Consider the following 16,108-nt stretch of genomic DNA (forward strand, 5'->3'; position numbering starts at 1 on the left):
TTCTGAAACATCAACATTATATTCAAATAATATACTGCAGAAGATTACTTGTTTTCATAAAAATTTAAATATATATACAAAGTATTAAAATATTCTTGTTACCCTTTTTTTTCTTTTGAAAACGTGTCATAGAAGTTAGGGAAAAATATTCATTATCAAATACTACCTAAAATATTTTTAGAATTAGTATCATTTTCCGGATTAAGCCAGAAATAAATATAATCGAGGTTAACTTTAAAATTTCAAATGAAAACATAATAATTATCCTATTAGATAAAGCTCATTGTTAGTGGTTTTAATATTTTTACATTCTTTTGTAATTCAGTTTCTTTGTTTTTGTTTGGAATTACGAACAAATTATAACACTGTCTCTATTGTTGCAGAAACAGATGTTCTCGATCTTTTTCTTAAACCATAAGAAATGTTAAAATATTGTATATTTGATTCCTTTTTAAAACTTTGTCTAATAATATGCTTCGCACAAACTTTTCGCAAGTTGGCCGACTGCGTGTAAAAATAATTTTGTCGCGTCGGAAGTGTAAATCCAGTTATTTGTATGTAGGTATCGATTTAAAAAAAAAAGAGATAAGAAAAGAATGCCAGATATGAATCGTACTTTATTTTTTAATTTATCTTAAAAAGAAAAAAATGAAGAATAAGTTAATGTACAATATCCATTTTCATTTCTATCTAAAATTAGTTTATCAATTATTTCTGTTAATATAGATTAACTTTAATTTCTTATCTTCTGAGACGTGATGTTTTTCTCGTCTGTTAAGAGTTGGTAAACATAACTATGATGCGCGCGCGCATCGTTTGAAATGAAAGAAATGGTACTGAGATGCAAGTGTGTAAGTGGACAAATAAAAAATATAATTTAATGAACGTTTGTGCAATATTATTTCCATTCGATCCAATTTGGAATTAATTTCTAATAAATAAATTATTGAAATATAACTGAGTTATTTTATAATGATGCGAGTAAGAATTTTATTCATTTTGATGTACCAATTTTTTCTTAAATTTAGCTATTGTAAGTTTAGTTATTGTAATGATTATTTTCGGTTTTTTCTACAAAAAAAAAATAGATAAGAAAACATAGAAATAGAACGATAGAAAAACTCTCAAAAATTATCCTCCTTTTGTACGCAAAGATACTCGGGATGCTCTACGTGATTATTAATTCGCTAGTCGCAGGGTTCGTCTGCGAATAACTGCGAATGAATTTGGAATCAACACAGTTTAGCACGTAAGATCTCGCGGTCAATGATGTGTTTCCAGTATGATCTATACCACATTTATTGTGTTGTGATTGACCTCGAGGAGTGCTTCGAAGATGCACACAAAGCCGAAAAGCTGGCGCCGCGGCCAGCCTGAGTAGAGGAAGTGGCGAAACAAACTATTCGTTATTGTAAAGCTCCAGATTTCTGTATCGAAGGGACGCGTATATGCATAATCATTATTCTCGTATTCCGTTTCATAAAGTTCAGATTTGTCGATTACATTCTAAGAAATAGCGGTATGAAATGTGTTGATATCAAATGAATGTGGATTTAACACTATGGATTTTAAATTTACACTCTCATATTAAACTCATACCATGATGGTGTTGATATAAAGTTTATATTATAAAAACCATGGGTTTCAAATGTACACTATGGTATTAATTTAGCATCAATATGGGGAGAATTATACAGACATCGGGTGTTAAATCCATACTAGGGGTCCTATTCTGTAACTTTTAACGACAATGTTATTATTATATATCGTTGCGCAGTTCTTTTATCATATGAAATATCTGTGCAACTGTACACTGTAACGATATCGACACTTAAGAGTTAAGGAATCTAAGGAATCTACTTTTTAGAGTGTAACTACATTGTATGTGTAAGTTGTGCGTGATCGTACCGTCACTCCCGATACACACCGCGTTCTGTCTTTTGGTAGTTATCAGGTGTATAAGCTTAAATTCGCTGTTGCTCATAGGTGGCATTAGCGAGCGTACAAAGCTACCCTGGGCACACAACACACTTTTTCTTATGTGTTTGACATTTGTCAATATTAACCAGTGCACATCATCAGCAATTTCATACAACAACATACATTTTTTCTTTCGTAATCATGTCTAGTTTTTTGCTAAAAAAAAGCATATTAGGGAAGCTTTGCTTTTCTGTTTCAATTTGAAGAAATCAGCTGCCGAATCGCATTGAATGCTTGTGGAGGCCTATGGCGACAATGGTTTATCGGAAACAACGTGCAGAGATTGGTTTCACCAGTTCAATGATGACAATTTTGATCTGAGTGACAAGAAGCGTGAAAATCAGCCCAAGGAGATTAGCAGGTTCTTTTGGATGAAGACCCAATCGCAAAAAATGCTTGTTGAGCAATTGGGTATTTCAAGCAGCCATTTCCATGCGGCTACCATGGAGAAGGTTCAAAAGATCGGAAAATAGGTGCCGCATGAACTGAACGATAGGCAGATGAAGCGACGCCAAAACACATGCCAAATTCTGCTTGCCAGACAAAAAAGAAAGTCGTTCCTGCATCGAATTGTGACAGGCGATGAAAAGTGGATCTACTTTCAGAATCCTAAACGCAATCTTGGATTGATCCCGCCAACATCAACATCTTCCTCAAAACCAAATCGCTTCGGACGAAAGACGATGCTGTGCATTTGGTGGGATCAGGAGGGTCATCTATTACGAGCTGTTAAAACCTGGTGAAACTAATAGCTCACCGCTACCTCCAACAACTAATCAAATTGCCGTTCTTTGCGTGAAAAAAGGCCGTATTATCGGAAAAGACATGACAAGCTGATTTTCCTCCACGACAATGCACCATCGCACACGTCAACAATGGTCCAAAACTACTTGGAGACACTCAACTGGGAAGTGCTGATCTCGCTTACTCACCAGACCTGGCACCTTCTATCATCTGTTTCGTCGATGGGCCACACGCTCGCTGAGCGGCACTTCGATTCTTACATCCGAAAATGGCTTGATGAATGGTTTGCCTCGAAAGATGAGGAATTTTTTTGGCATGGTATACACAAATTGCCCGAAAGATGGGAAAAATGTATAGTTAGCGAGGGCAAGTACTTTGAATAAATTTATTTTTGCTTCCTAGGAAAAAAAAAGTGTTTTTCCGATCAAAAACAGCGGATTTAAGCTTATACACCTAATAATGCTCAATTGGACATGTTACGATTAGATATTGCTCAATTGGATATGTACAATTAGATACGGCACAATTTGATACTGCAATTCAATACGGAACAATTGGCAACGTATTTCAATATCGTATAATTTGATACCGCATGATTCTCCGTTTTAAAAACATAAATTATTTTTTCATATAATTTTTGTGTACTTACAGCAAAGAATTTATGCTTTTAAATAAGAGAACTGTACGCACGCACGCACGCACGCACGCACGTATGTATGTACATTTGCGGATAGTTTATACAGGAAATCAAATATTAATCATTTTTTAATACTCGTATATGTATTGTGTGAATTCTAACATCATTAAATGCAAAGAGAATTGAGAAAACTTTATTCCAGAATGATTCAGATCATTTTTCAATAAGACAATTATGATTTTTTAGAAGATTTTTCAATAAAATATAAGATATTCAAAATATTAATTTCCGAATAAATATGGCAATGTCACCGCTCCGTTTAAACTAAAATAACTTAAATTGCATATAATTTATCTCAAAAAATAAATTTTCATAAGTTTGGACAAAATTTGGATAGGGCCGAAATCAATCCTTATATACCCTACTCCTTTTTCTAAAAAAGAACCGATAGTGACATTAAATTTCTATTTACTATTCAATTTTGATGTCAATAATTGTTTGTTGAGAAATATAATTTCCATAACTGTTGAATGGTTACAAAGGCAATCATACCTACACGAATAAAAAATTTTTTGTTCTCTGTACTGATAGCAACAAAGTTGATATTGGAGGCGTAACTTTTTTATAATGAAAATATCATGGAATTCCATTCCTATACTGACGGAATGATTACAGGAAGTACCACGGGGATTTCAACACAACGTAAGACCAATAAGTTTTCACGTACGTAGTTTTCATATACAGCATATCACCAACAAATATTCAAGCGTATACATATACCATGCACGCGCATACATATACCATGCACGCGTGTACATATATGTGTGTACCCGTGAAATTGTTAAAATTGTGATTTTATGATTTTATGTTATATAATCAAGCGGGAATTTATTCTCTGTAAATCAAGTTAATGATTTCATATGCATATATTTTGCAATTTGTTTTCAAATTTTCAAATTTTCAAGCTTAAAAATTTGTTCTGCTTTTTAATACACTACAACTATGCAATTATTCATTGATTGTCTCAAAATACTGTAAATCGAAAGACGCATATGCAAATAAATTTTTGAGAACTATGAGGGGAACGAAGATCTGATGTACTTGAACGTATTTTAGAACTTGAAAATTACTACGAGAATTACGCTTATAGCAGGAAAAATGTTGAAAAAAAATGAAAATGAAAGAATGGAACAGTTAAAACTACCGGAAATAATTTGCTTAGATTTACTTTCATGTTTTCTTACGTATTTTAAGTCATATAGTGTCTATTAAGTCATATAATTTAAGTCATATAATCTCGAGTCGAATACTACAGATATGCACAGAGTGTGCACAAAAAATTCCGTTCCTGCATAATATTTTAAGAAATATACTTTCTTGTGAAAAAAATATTTGAGATGAAAGTTTTAAGGCATAAAAAACTTTATTTCTCTTTTTATCTCCTTGTGTTACATTGCGAAGATCATTTTGAATTTCTTAATGAGACTCATTTTTTATATTTTTGTAACCGTCCTTGAGATCTTTAAAGTGCTGTAATCATTTTCACATTATGTCAGTCATTTCGAAATTATCGAAGTTTTTAATGTAAGACATCCAGCTACGGAGCAAGATCACAGAAATTAAATATTTATTTCTGTGTACATACATCTGTCTTAAGTCTGATCTGCATAAGACATAACGCGAATCGCAGATCGCAAGTTTGTCGCACTAACTAATTTAATGCGTCAATTTTAAAAGTGATGCTTCGAAGTTGGCTGCAACACTTGCGATCTGTGACTCGCGTTCTACGTCTTATGTACATCAGGTTTTAGTTGCAAATAGCAAATTCAATGGGACGCACTAATGCGCACTTATTAAATTTATAATATTATTTATTAAATAGTAATATTACTAGTAAAATAATAATATTACTTATTAAAGCCATTATGCATTGATTTAATCTGTAGTAATGAAATGTCTATTTTGAATTATAAAATATATAGATTTTATGTAATAGTAATAAAAAATAAAATAATAGTATATATGGAGATTTTATAAATTAATCTATTTTTGTATTTATATTAAACACAATATTTTTATGTCAAGTTATGTACGATAGCTTTAATCTGCAACTATGTGCACTGAGTGGATGCAATCGAATTCACTATAAGATTCAATTGATTAGTATACGTCTATTTATAATTTCTTTTAAACGTTATGTCATAATATCAATGCGCATATACGTATGTAGAATTACGTAAATCATAAAAAACAATATAAAAATAATATACACTATACATTAATTAATATACCAAAACTAAATATTGACAAAATGTTGACTAAATATGTACGATAAAAATAAGATTCAATTTAAAAAATTCAAGATAATCTTCGCTTGACCTTCGAGACGTAACCGAAGCTTAAACTGATAAAAGGAATAAATAGAATTTTTAAGCTTCAAACTTTCATATATTTTTTTCATAAAAAAATTATAACATTTTTCGAGATACTTTGTTGGGCCGGAACTTTATAAATATCCTTTATTTATTTATTTTATTATTATAGTGTTACGAACGTCGTAACACTATAATAATAAAATAAATAAATAAAAATTTAATTAAAACATCACGTTTGATAATGTTTTAATTAAGAAATATTTTCACGACATGTTTCCGCGATGTTTCTGACTTCAGAAGAATTTTATTTATTGAGAAAGCTGACGAGAGGCGCGTCATCAGATGGACACGCGGAAATCAGGAGAAGATATAATCGGATTGGAGCATCGATTCGGAGCTCATTCGCTCACAGTTTGGATTTTCACGAGAACACTCCAAATTTCGTCTATCTAAAGTCTATAACGAGTTGGAGGAAATAATTAAGTAATTGAAGATAAAAATAAAGTTATGGCGCTAATTTATTAATAAACTATTTTGAGATTTTGAAAAAATGCGCGTAAAGTCTATTCGCTCTGATTCCGATGTCCCTGCGAATCCTGAATTCGTTGCTCCCAGCTCCTTGGAATAACATATTTGATGAAAACTGCAACAATGAAATTCGCAATTGTTATAAAATTTACCTTGGGGAGCCTTTATCGTGTCTCTCGTTGTATTGCGGCCGTTTGTCTCTCAATGCTCGGCTCAAACGCATCAATTGCGTTCGATACCGATCGCCTGTGATTGTTTTAGTCGATTTTAACAGCATAATACACTACGCCGAGCTGGTCCCACCAAATACAGAGCATGATCTTGGACGTCAAAATCACAGTTCTTGAAGCGTTGAAACCACTCACGATACGTTCTTTCACTAATAGCGGCCTCACCATAAGTATTTGAGAGCATTCGATGAGCCTCAGCCGCAGATTTCTTCATATTGAAGCAAAAAATTAAAACCTCCCGCAAATGACGAGAATTTGGCTCGTAAACTGACATTTTTAATCGAGAATAACTTTATGATGCAGACACAAATCGACTAATGTTTCTATGGGGTTATGTTGACAGATGCCCAAGTTTATTATATGACATCTATGATCTATTTATTTCGACCACCACTTACCGCTAAAGCCATCTATAGGAAAACGGCGGAAACAAAGTAGTACACCTAATAGATTTGAATGACAGATATTTCAAATAAATATAAATAAGGAGCATACAGCCACGACGACAGATATTAAAAAGAAAATAATATATTTATTATTTAAGATATTTATTAATAAATAATATATTTATTATTTAAGATATTTATTAATAAATAATATATTTATTATATAAGAAAACATAGACGTTTCAATTAAGATTTGACCATCATCAGTACATACAGATGACAATAAAGAATTACAAACAAGTTTATTAATAAGAACGCAAAATTGTTAATCAAAGAAGTGTTAATTCAGTATCAAGATGACAGAAAAAGTGCATAAGAAAAAAGTGCATAATATTAAAAAAATTATCGCAAGTCAATAAGATAGTAACAAATTCTTTTCCTTTCCAAACGCTTGTAATACGCATTAATTGAGTAAGATAAAGTCCAGAGAATGAAATTTACCAACAAAAATATATATTAAAAAAGGAAAAAAAGAAAATTTTTTTTTTTTTTTAATAACGCATCTGGCGACTAATATGTTCCGTTTATGATTTCTTTTTTATGGAAGCAAGGAATAACTTCATATGAGAATATGGAATTTCCAGATTCTATTTAAAAATTGAGGAAAAGAAAAACTTTTTAATAATTAAAATATTTTAGACAATACAATGATTAATTATGAAGGTTAAATATAAATTCACATTAAAGCTCGCATACCACGTATTTTTTAACACAAGTCCTCGCAGATGTCCTCTGAGTATCCTAATTTAAAAAAAAAAACCGAGAAAAATCTGAACAAATGGTAAGAACTACCGCTGACAAATATTTTGGAAGATCATGGCTCGTGAACAGTATTTATATAGGGTAAAGGAAAAGAAGAATGTGGAAAGGATAGGAAGTTCCAGTGAGAACCAGAAGTGTGAGTAAAGAGGATTTTTCCGATGATTGATAAGTAGATTTCAGGAAAGCATTCTGTGTTACTTTATTTAAGCAATTATCTTGTCATTTAATATGGTTCATTTCGGAAACTATGCCTTTATAATAAGTTGTTCTGTATCGAAAATACTAATATTCTTCCAATCAATTGTATGATCATGATCAAGTTTGTGACGAGAGATAACCGACAAAGAATTAATAGGTTTTTTAAATCATTTCAATCATGTGTTCTTTTAAACGCGTCCTTAATTTTCTTTTTGTCTGTTCTACATAAAAGTAATTGTACTCATGATTAATTTTATAAACATCATTAGAATATTCTTCTTTTTTGATTTCCTCTTTACCCGTTTTAATGAAATTGTTTGTACAATTCATTTTTTTATAAGCTATGTTGAAGTCAAATTTTCTTGTAATTTTTTTGTAGATTTGAATTTTTCAGAGATTTTATAGAAATAAATACTTTTTAACAATCTTGGAAGAATCCGAGTTAGCAATATCTTTTTTTTCTTCCCTGATGTTTTCAAAATTGCTTTTGGACGACAACACCTTGATCTTGTTGTTAATAGTTGTAAATAAAAATTCGTATGGATATCCATTATTTTGGAGAATATTGATTAGGGAAATAATATTATTCTTGGAATTTTGGATAGGAAAGAAATAAAATTCTATCCAAATGCCCAATTACAACACTCCCTTTTGTGTTCAACAGGATGATTAGAAAAGAAGTTTAAATATCTACCAGAATTTATTGGTTTTCTGTAATTGTCAAAAATAATTCTCCCATTTTTGATTAATAGTTTTACATCGAGAAAGTTTATTACTCCATTATCGCCATATTCGATCGTAAATTTGATTCTTTCACGATAAGAATTAAAAGAGCATAAGATTGTATTAATATGCTTGTTAGGAGCTGCAATGAGATGTCATCAACATAGCGATAATAGAACATGTATTGTTAGTGTCTTAAAAATGCTACATTCCATATCTTGTGTTACCAAATCTGCTAGAATTAGAGAGAGAGGAGATCTCATGGGCAGACCGAATATTTGTTCATAAATTTCGTTATTGAATTTAAAAAGTACTTTAGAATAATTGACTAAAAGACTTTAAAATAATTGAAATTGCTAGTTTAAACTCGCGTGGAATGGTATTGTTGTGTTATTACATATCGAGTCCCATCTTTTCAAGACGTTTTTTAAAGTTAGATCGTTAGGAATGTTCGAATACGTCGAAGTGAATCGTGTCGAATGATACGATTTGATAATTTTCTATTAAAGGCATACTATTAATTTTTTTGACGAGATCGAAACTGTTTTTAATATAATTAACTTTTTTTTATTGCTTTTATCGACAAATCTTTTAGAAAGGACAAATTAAAGAGAGGATTGTTTATGACAATCATTCTTAAAGGTTAACCATCCTTATGTACTTTAGGGTGCCCATAAGACTTTGATAAATCTCTGTCCGATATATACAATTTTTTATACGTGGATTGATCAATATAACCTTTAGTTCTCCACTGTGTCAAAAGTGTACGCGTTTTCATCGTCAGTTTGCTAGTAGTCTTTTTTTACTATTTTGTAAATTGTCAGACAAAATTTAGTACATTTTTTCATTGTAATCCTTAAAATTTAGTATTAAAGTAGTACTACCCTTATCCACTCTAGTAATTAACAATTCAGGGTGATCAGCAACAAATTGATTGAGTTCTTTGAGCTCTTTTTTTGTCAAAGTGGAATTCGAATTATTCGGAAAACTAAATTTTATATTTTCGAGAATGGGTATAATATCTTTTCTAATGGAATTCTTTTTTTTCATCTAATTTAGATAAATTATTCTCTATATGTTTATTCAATGTAGTATATTCAATAGTTATTTTTTCTTTATTTGTAATATTATTTGATAAATTGAAACGTTGACCTAATTGTAAGATGAATTTAGCATTCTCCGGAATGTCAATACTGCTGAGGTTGATCAACCAGTTATTGTTTATATTATTTAATTTATAATCAAAAAACAAAATTCTCCGGACTGATATTTACATGATGTGTAACAATAGAATTATTTTCTTTAACGTCATATGTAGAAATATTATTAATTTTAATCGGAACAAAATCTTTTTGGCAATCATCAATAAGCGGTTTTGTAATGGCAATACTATAAGCAATATTTTTATTTTGAAAACACAATTTAGCAGACTTTAAGTTATCGATTTTTTTATTAATTTTGTAATTTTTTTTGTCTCAATTTTTGTTGAAATTAATTTCTTGACGATGGAAAACGCACAGCAAATATCAAACGGAAGAGACGAGTTAATAATTTTATAGTTTGTAAAAAGTTCATATCATACATATAATAGTTGTCTATAAGCATCATTCAATTTTGTACGTAATAATTTTTGAATGAAATTGTGTTTGAGTCTATTTATTTGATATGTAGAAGAACAGTGGTGTGTATTAATTTCGAACTGTAAAATTTTTTTTAAATGTATAGGGATAAGTTTATCATTTAAACAAGTTTTTAAAAAAAAAATTCTTACTCTTAATTTCGCATTGGAATAAGTTTTATACATTTCTTTAATAGAAGACACGTTTGGAATCCGAAATATATTCTAATCAAAAAACGGTAAATTAAAACATATTCATGCTCATGTAGTGATAAAATTTAAATGTTTGAAGATGGCTCAATAATACAAATATAAATAATAAGGAGCATACAGCCACGACAACAGATATTAAAACGAAAATAATATATTTATTATTATTATAAGAAAACATAGACATTTCGGTCAAGATTTGACTATCAGTACATACAGATGACAATAAAGAATTACAAACAAGTTTATTAATTAAGAATGCAAAATCACGAGTCAAAGAAGTGTTAATCAAGATGACAAAGAAAGAAGTGCATAATATTAAAAAAATTATCGCAAGTCAATAAGATAGTAACAAATTTTTTCCTTTCTAATCGCTTGTAGTACGCGTTAATTGAATAAGATAAAGAAACAGAGAATGAAATTTACCAACAAAAATATATATTAAAAAAGGAAAAAAGAAAACTTTTTTTTTCTTTTATAATAATGGTGACTAATATGTTTCTTTTATGATTTCTTTTTTAAAAAAATAACTTCGTGTGAGAATACGGAATTTCTAGATTTATTGAAAAATTAAGGAAAAGGAAAACGCTTTTTAATAATTAAAATATTTTAGATACAATGATTAATTATGAAAATCAAATATAAATTCACATTAAAGCTCGCTTACCACGTATTTTTTAACACAAGTCCTCGCAGATGTATCTCTGAGTACCCCAATTTAAAAAAAAAAACCGAGAAAAATCTGAACAAATGGTAAGAACTACTGACAAATATTTTGGAAGATCATGGCTCGCGAACAGTATTTATGTAGGGTAAAGGAAAAGAAGAATGTTAGTGGAGAGTTCTATGTGTGGGGATTTTTCCGATGATTAGTAAATAGATTTCAGGAAAGCGTTCTATGTCACTTTTTTGTTAAGCAATTATCTTGTCGTTTAATATGGATCATTTCGAAGACCATCCTTTTAGAATAAGATTGTTCTGAATCGAGAATACTAACATAATGATTATCCTTTAAGAATGATCGTTAGTTGCATAAACAATCCTCTCTTCAATTTGTCCAATTTTCTAAAAGACATTATTGATAAAGCAATAAAAAAAATTTTAGTTATATTAAAAACAGTTTCTCATAAAAAAAATTAATGGTATGCCTTTACAAGAAAATTATCAAAGCATATCATTCGAGATCACTTCAATCACTATTCGAACATTCTTAACGATCTAGTTTTAAAAAGTGTGGAAAGATGGAACTCGATATGCAATAACACGACAATATCGTTCCACGCGAGTTTGAAATAGCAATTTCAATTATTCTAAAGTCTACTTTTTAAATTCAATAACAAAATTGATGAACAAATATTCAATCTGTCCATGGGATCTCCTCTCTCTACAATTCTAGCAGATTGGTGATACAAGATTTAGAATGTAGCATTTTTAAGACTAACAATACATGTTTCTCTCTATTATCGTTATATTGATGACATCATCATTGCAGCTCCTAACAAGCATATTAATACAATCTTGTGCTCTTTTAATTCTTATCATGAAAGAATCAAATTTACGGTCGAATATGGTGATAATGGAGTAATAAATTTTCTCGATGTAAAACTATTGGGTAAGGGAAAAAGTTCATGACGATTTTTTAGTAAAATGAAAGTGTTTTTCTTAGAGTATTGAAATTAATTTATTTAAACCAAATATGCTCCATTATTTTTTATAATATTTTGCCATTTTTGGGGCAGAGCCATAATTCCATCGCGATAGAACTTCTGTGGTTTCTGATCGAAAAACTTCAAATGATTTTCACAGGCCTCTTTTGAAGCTAGCTTTACACCATTAACAGAGTTCTGCAGAGACCTAAACAAATGATAGTCTGAAGATGCTATGTCAGGACTATACGGTGGATTAAAACTTCCCAGTCAAGCTCTCGCCGAGTCATCAAAAATGTGTGTGGTCGAGCGTTGTCGTGATGGAAGATGACACCTCTCTTATTGATTAATTCTGGCCGCTTCCTCTCAATTGCTTGTAATCTCTGCAATTGTTCACAATAGAGTTCGGAATTAATTGTTTGATTGGACGATAACAGCTAATGAACGAGCTAATTCCCTTCCAGTCCCACTACACACACACAACATCACCTTCTTCCTCGTCAATCCAGGTTTTGCGATTGCTTGCGTCTTCTCTCCTTTCTTTCTTTACCACGATTTTTTTTTAGTTGGATTATCGTAGGTCCATTTTTCATCACCAGTTATCATTTTCTTCAGAAATGGCTCAATTTCATTCCGTTTCAGTAGCATATCACAAATATTAATTCAGTCCATCATGTTCCTAACTCTCAATTCGTGAGGAACTTAAACATCGAGCTTCTTTTTGTATCCAGCTTTGTGTAAATGATTTAAAACTGTTTTGTGGTCGATGTCTAGTTCCCTGGCAATCTCATATGCTTATCACGCTCGACTTTTACTATGATTTCATCGGACTTTTCAGTGATTGGTCGACCGGAGCGAGATTCATCTTTTACATCGAAATTTCCAGCAAGAAAGCGAATCATTTCCGTGCTGCTGATTTTGATAGAGTATCTTCACCATAAATAGCGCAAATTTTTTACAAGCCTGTGCAGCATTCTTGCCTTTATCGTAGTAATACTGCAAAATATAGCGAATTTTTTTCTTATTTATTTCCATTTTCAAAATAAAATAAATTTGGATCGACTTCACCAATTTCAATCTTTTTCGGGTCAAAACAAAGGTTAAAATGTCACTTTTTAAACGCACGTCTAGTGTTGCCGATGCGATTAGTAGTTGCCGACTGCTGAGCATTTAATGCCATCTAGCGGGAAAAACGCCACGAACTTTTTCCCACCCAATATTAATCGAAAATGGGAGAATTATTTTTGACAATTACAGAAAACTAATAAATTCTGGAAGATATTTAAACTTTTCTAATCATCCTGTTGAATACAAAAGGGGTGTTGTAATTGAGCATTTGGAGAGACAGAATTCTATTCCTTTCCTATCCAAAATTCCATGAGAATAATATTATTTCCCTAATCAATATTCTCTAATAATAATGGATATCTATCCGAATTTTTATTTATAACTATTAACAACAGGATCAAGACATTGTCGTTCAAAAGCAATTTTGAAAACATCAGGGAAGAAAAAAAAGATATTGCCAACTCGGATTCCTCCAGGATTGTTAAAAAGTATTTTATCTTTCCGTATTTCTATAAAATCTCTGAAAAATTCAAATCTATTACGAGAAAATTTGACTTCAACATAGCTTATAAACCAATGAATTGTACAAACAATTTCATTAAAACGGATAAAGAGAAAATCAAAAAAGAACATTCTAATGATGTTTATAAAATTAATGAGTACAATTATTTTTATGTAGGACAGACAAAAAGAAAATTAAGGACACGTTTAAAAGAACACATAAATGATTTAAAAAATCTATTAATTCTTTGTCGGTTATCTCTCGTCACAAACTTGATCATGATCATACAATTGATTGGAAAAATATTAGTATTCTCGATACAGAACAACTTATTATAAAAGCATGGTTTCCGAAATGAACCAATATTAAATGACAAGATAATTGCTTAAACAAAGTGACATGCTTTCTTGAAATCTACTTACCAATCATCGGAAAAATCCTCTTTACCCACACATGGAACTATTCTCTCCACTAACATTCTTCTTTTTCTTTACCCTATATAAATACTGTTCGCGAGCCATGATCTTCCAAAATGTTTGTCAGCAATAGTTCTTACCATTTGTTTAGATTTTTCTTGGTTTTTTTTTTAAATTGGGATACTCAGAAGTACATCTGCGAGGACTTGTGTTAAAAAATACGTGGTAAGCGAGCTTTAATGTGAGTAAAATAATGTTTATATTTGATGTTTAAATTTGATGTAAAATTATGTTTATATTATCTTCATAATTAATCATTGTCTAAAATATTTTAATTATTAAAAAGCATTTTTCTTTTTCTTAATTTTTAAATAGAATCTGAAAATTCCGTATTTTCATATGAAGTCATTCTTTGTTTCCATAAAAAAGGAATTATAAACGGAAGATATTAGTCGCTAGATGCGTTATTATAAAAAAAAAGTTTTCTTTTTTTACTTTTTTAATATATATTTTTGTTGGTAAATTTCATTCTTTGGACTTTATCTTACTCAATTAACGCGTATCACAAACGATTGGAAAGGAAAAGAATTTATTGCTACCTTATTGACTTGTGATAATTTTTTTAATATTATGCATTTCTTTCTTTGTCATTTTGATACTGTATTAATATTTCTTTGACTAATGATTTTGCGTTCTTAATTAATAAAATTATTTGTAATTCTTTATTGCATGTACTGATGGTCAAATCATTTGATTAATTGACCGAAACGTCTGTTTTCTTACATACTAATAATAAATATTATATAATAATAATAAATATATAATAAACATTATATTATTTTCGTTTTAACATACGTCGTCGTGGCTGTATGCTCCTTATTATTTATATTTTTATTATTGAGCCACCTTCAAACATTTAAATATTTCAAATAAACTTAGATAAACGCTACGAAAAACAATTCGACTGAAACTATAGACGTACTCGTACACATACGAACATCCTCGTTAATTTCATACGAGAGTAATTTATTTGACACCGTAAACAATATATGTACGGAAATGTCGACTCAGCAATCGGACACATCGCGCGCAGAGCCAAGTAATGAACAACCAGCAACAGGTGTTGAAATAGAACTAAAATCAATCGATTCGAGAGCGTCGATAAAGCAATCACAAGAACTTAACCAGGGAATCAACACGAATAAGCCGAAAAGAATTATTAGATAAGATGCTTGACGCAATTACAGGGTTACAAGACCGTATAAGCAATATAGAAATTAGTATTAATACGAAGAAAAAAAGGCGAGTATATAATATTCATTAATATATAATTAATATTAATTAATATTCATTATATCGTATATAATATTCATTAAATATTATATATGAACCGACACTCATAGATATTATAAAAACTAGCTGCATAGAGTCGTAGGACACTTAAAAAAAAAATGTTTGAAATTTAATACCCAAAGTAGACGGACATTCTCGACAAAAATTATAAGAATTTAATAGCGCAAGTACATATGCAATAGAAAAGATAACCTTCGCTAAAAAATTCGCGTTATTAGAAGAGATTTTAAATATCAAGCTTAAAGGAAAGTTACTGTTAAACAAGTTATTTCCAAATAAGAAGCGTTAGAGATTTCGAACAATTAAAATGAGAGTTAGAAATAAATTATCTCGGAAAAAAAGGAATGTCATACCTATTATACAACTCGAGTAAAAGAAGAACTCGCATTAAAAGAAATCTGCCAAAAGCGCACTCATTCGCTTGACGTGTAGATACTTTAACTGTACAAGTTGTTAACCGAGAAATGGAATCATACCGTCGAACAAAAGCGTACCATACTAGAGACCATACAAGATCAGGCTTTATTGAATTTTGAATTAGGATTGCGTAAAGAAAACAAGATGATCGTTCTCAAAAATATAATAGTCTACAAGAGGCAATTAACGCTGCGAGCGCGAAGGTGTACCATATATATATATATATAATATATACACACATATACATATATATAT

General features: G+C 30.3%; 1 protein-coding gene across 1 annotated transcript in view; it reads right to left on the minus strand.

Moving 5' to 3' along the window:
* The window catches only part of LOC108693594 (galectin-8-like), a 221,579-nt gene that overhangs the window by 1,125 nt on the left and 204,346 nt on the right, over positions 1 to 16,108 (minus strand). The gene's annotated exons all lie outside the window — the stretch shown is intronic.

The sequence above is a fragment of the Atta colombica genome, unplaced genomic scaffold, assembly GCF_001594045.1.
Source record: "Atta colombica isolate Treedump-2 unplaced genomic scaffold, Acol1.0 scaffold94, whole genome shotgun sequence".
Taxonomy (NCBI): domain Eukaryota; kingdom Metazoa; phylum Arthropoda; class Insecta; order Hymenoptera; family Formicidae; genus Atta; species Atta colombica.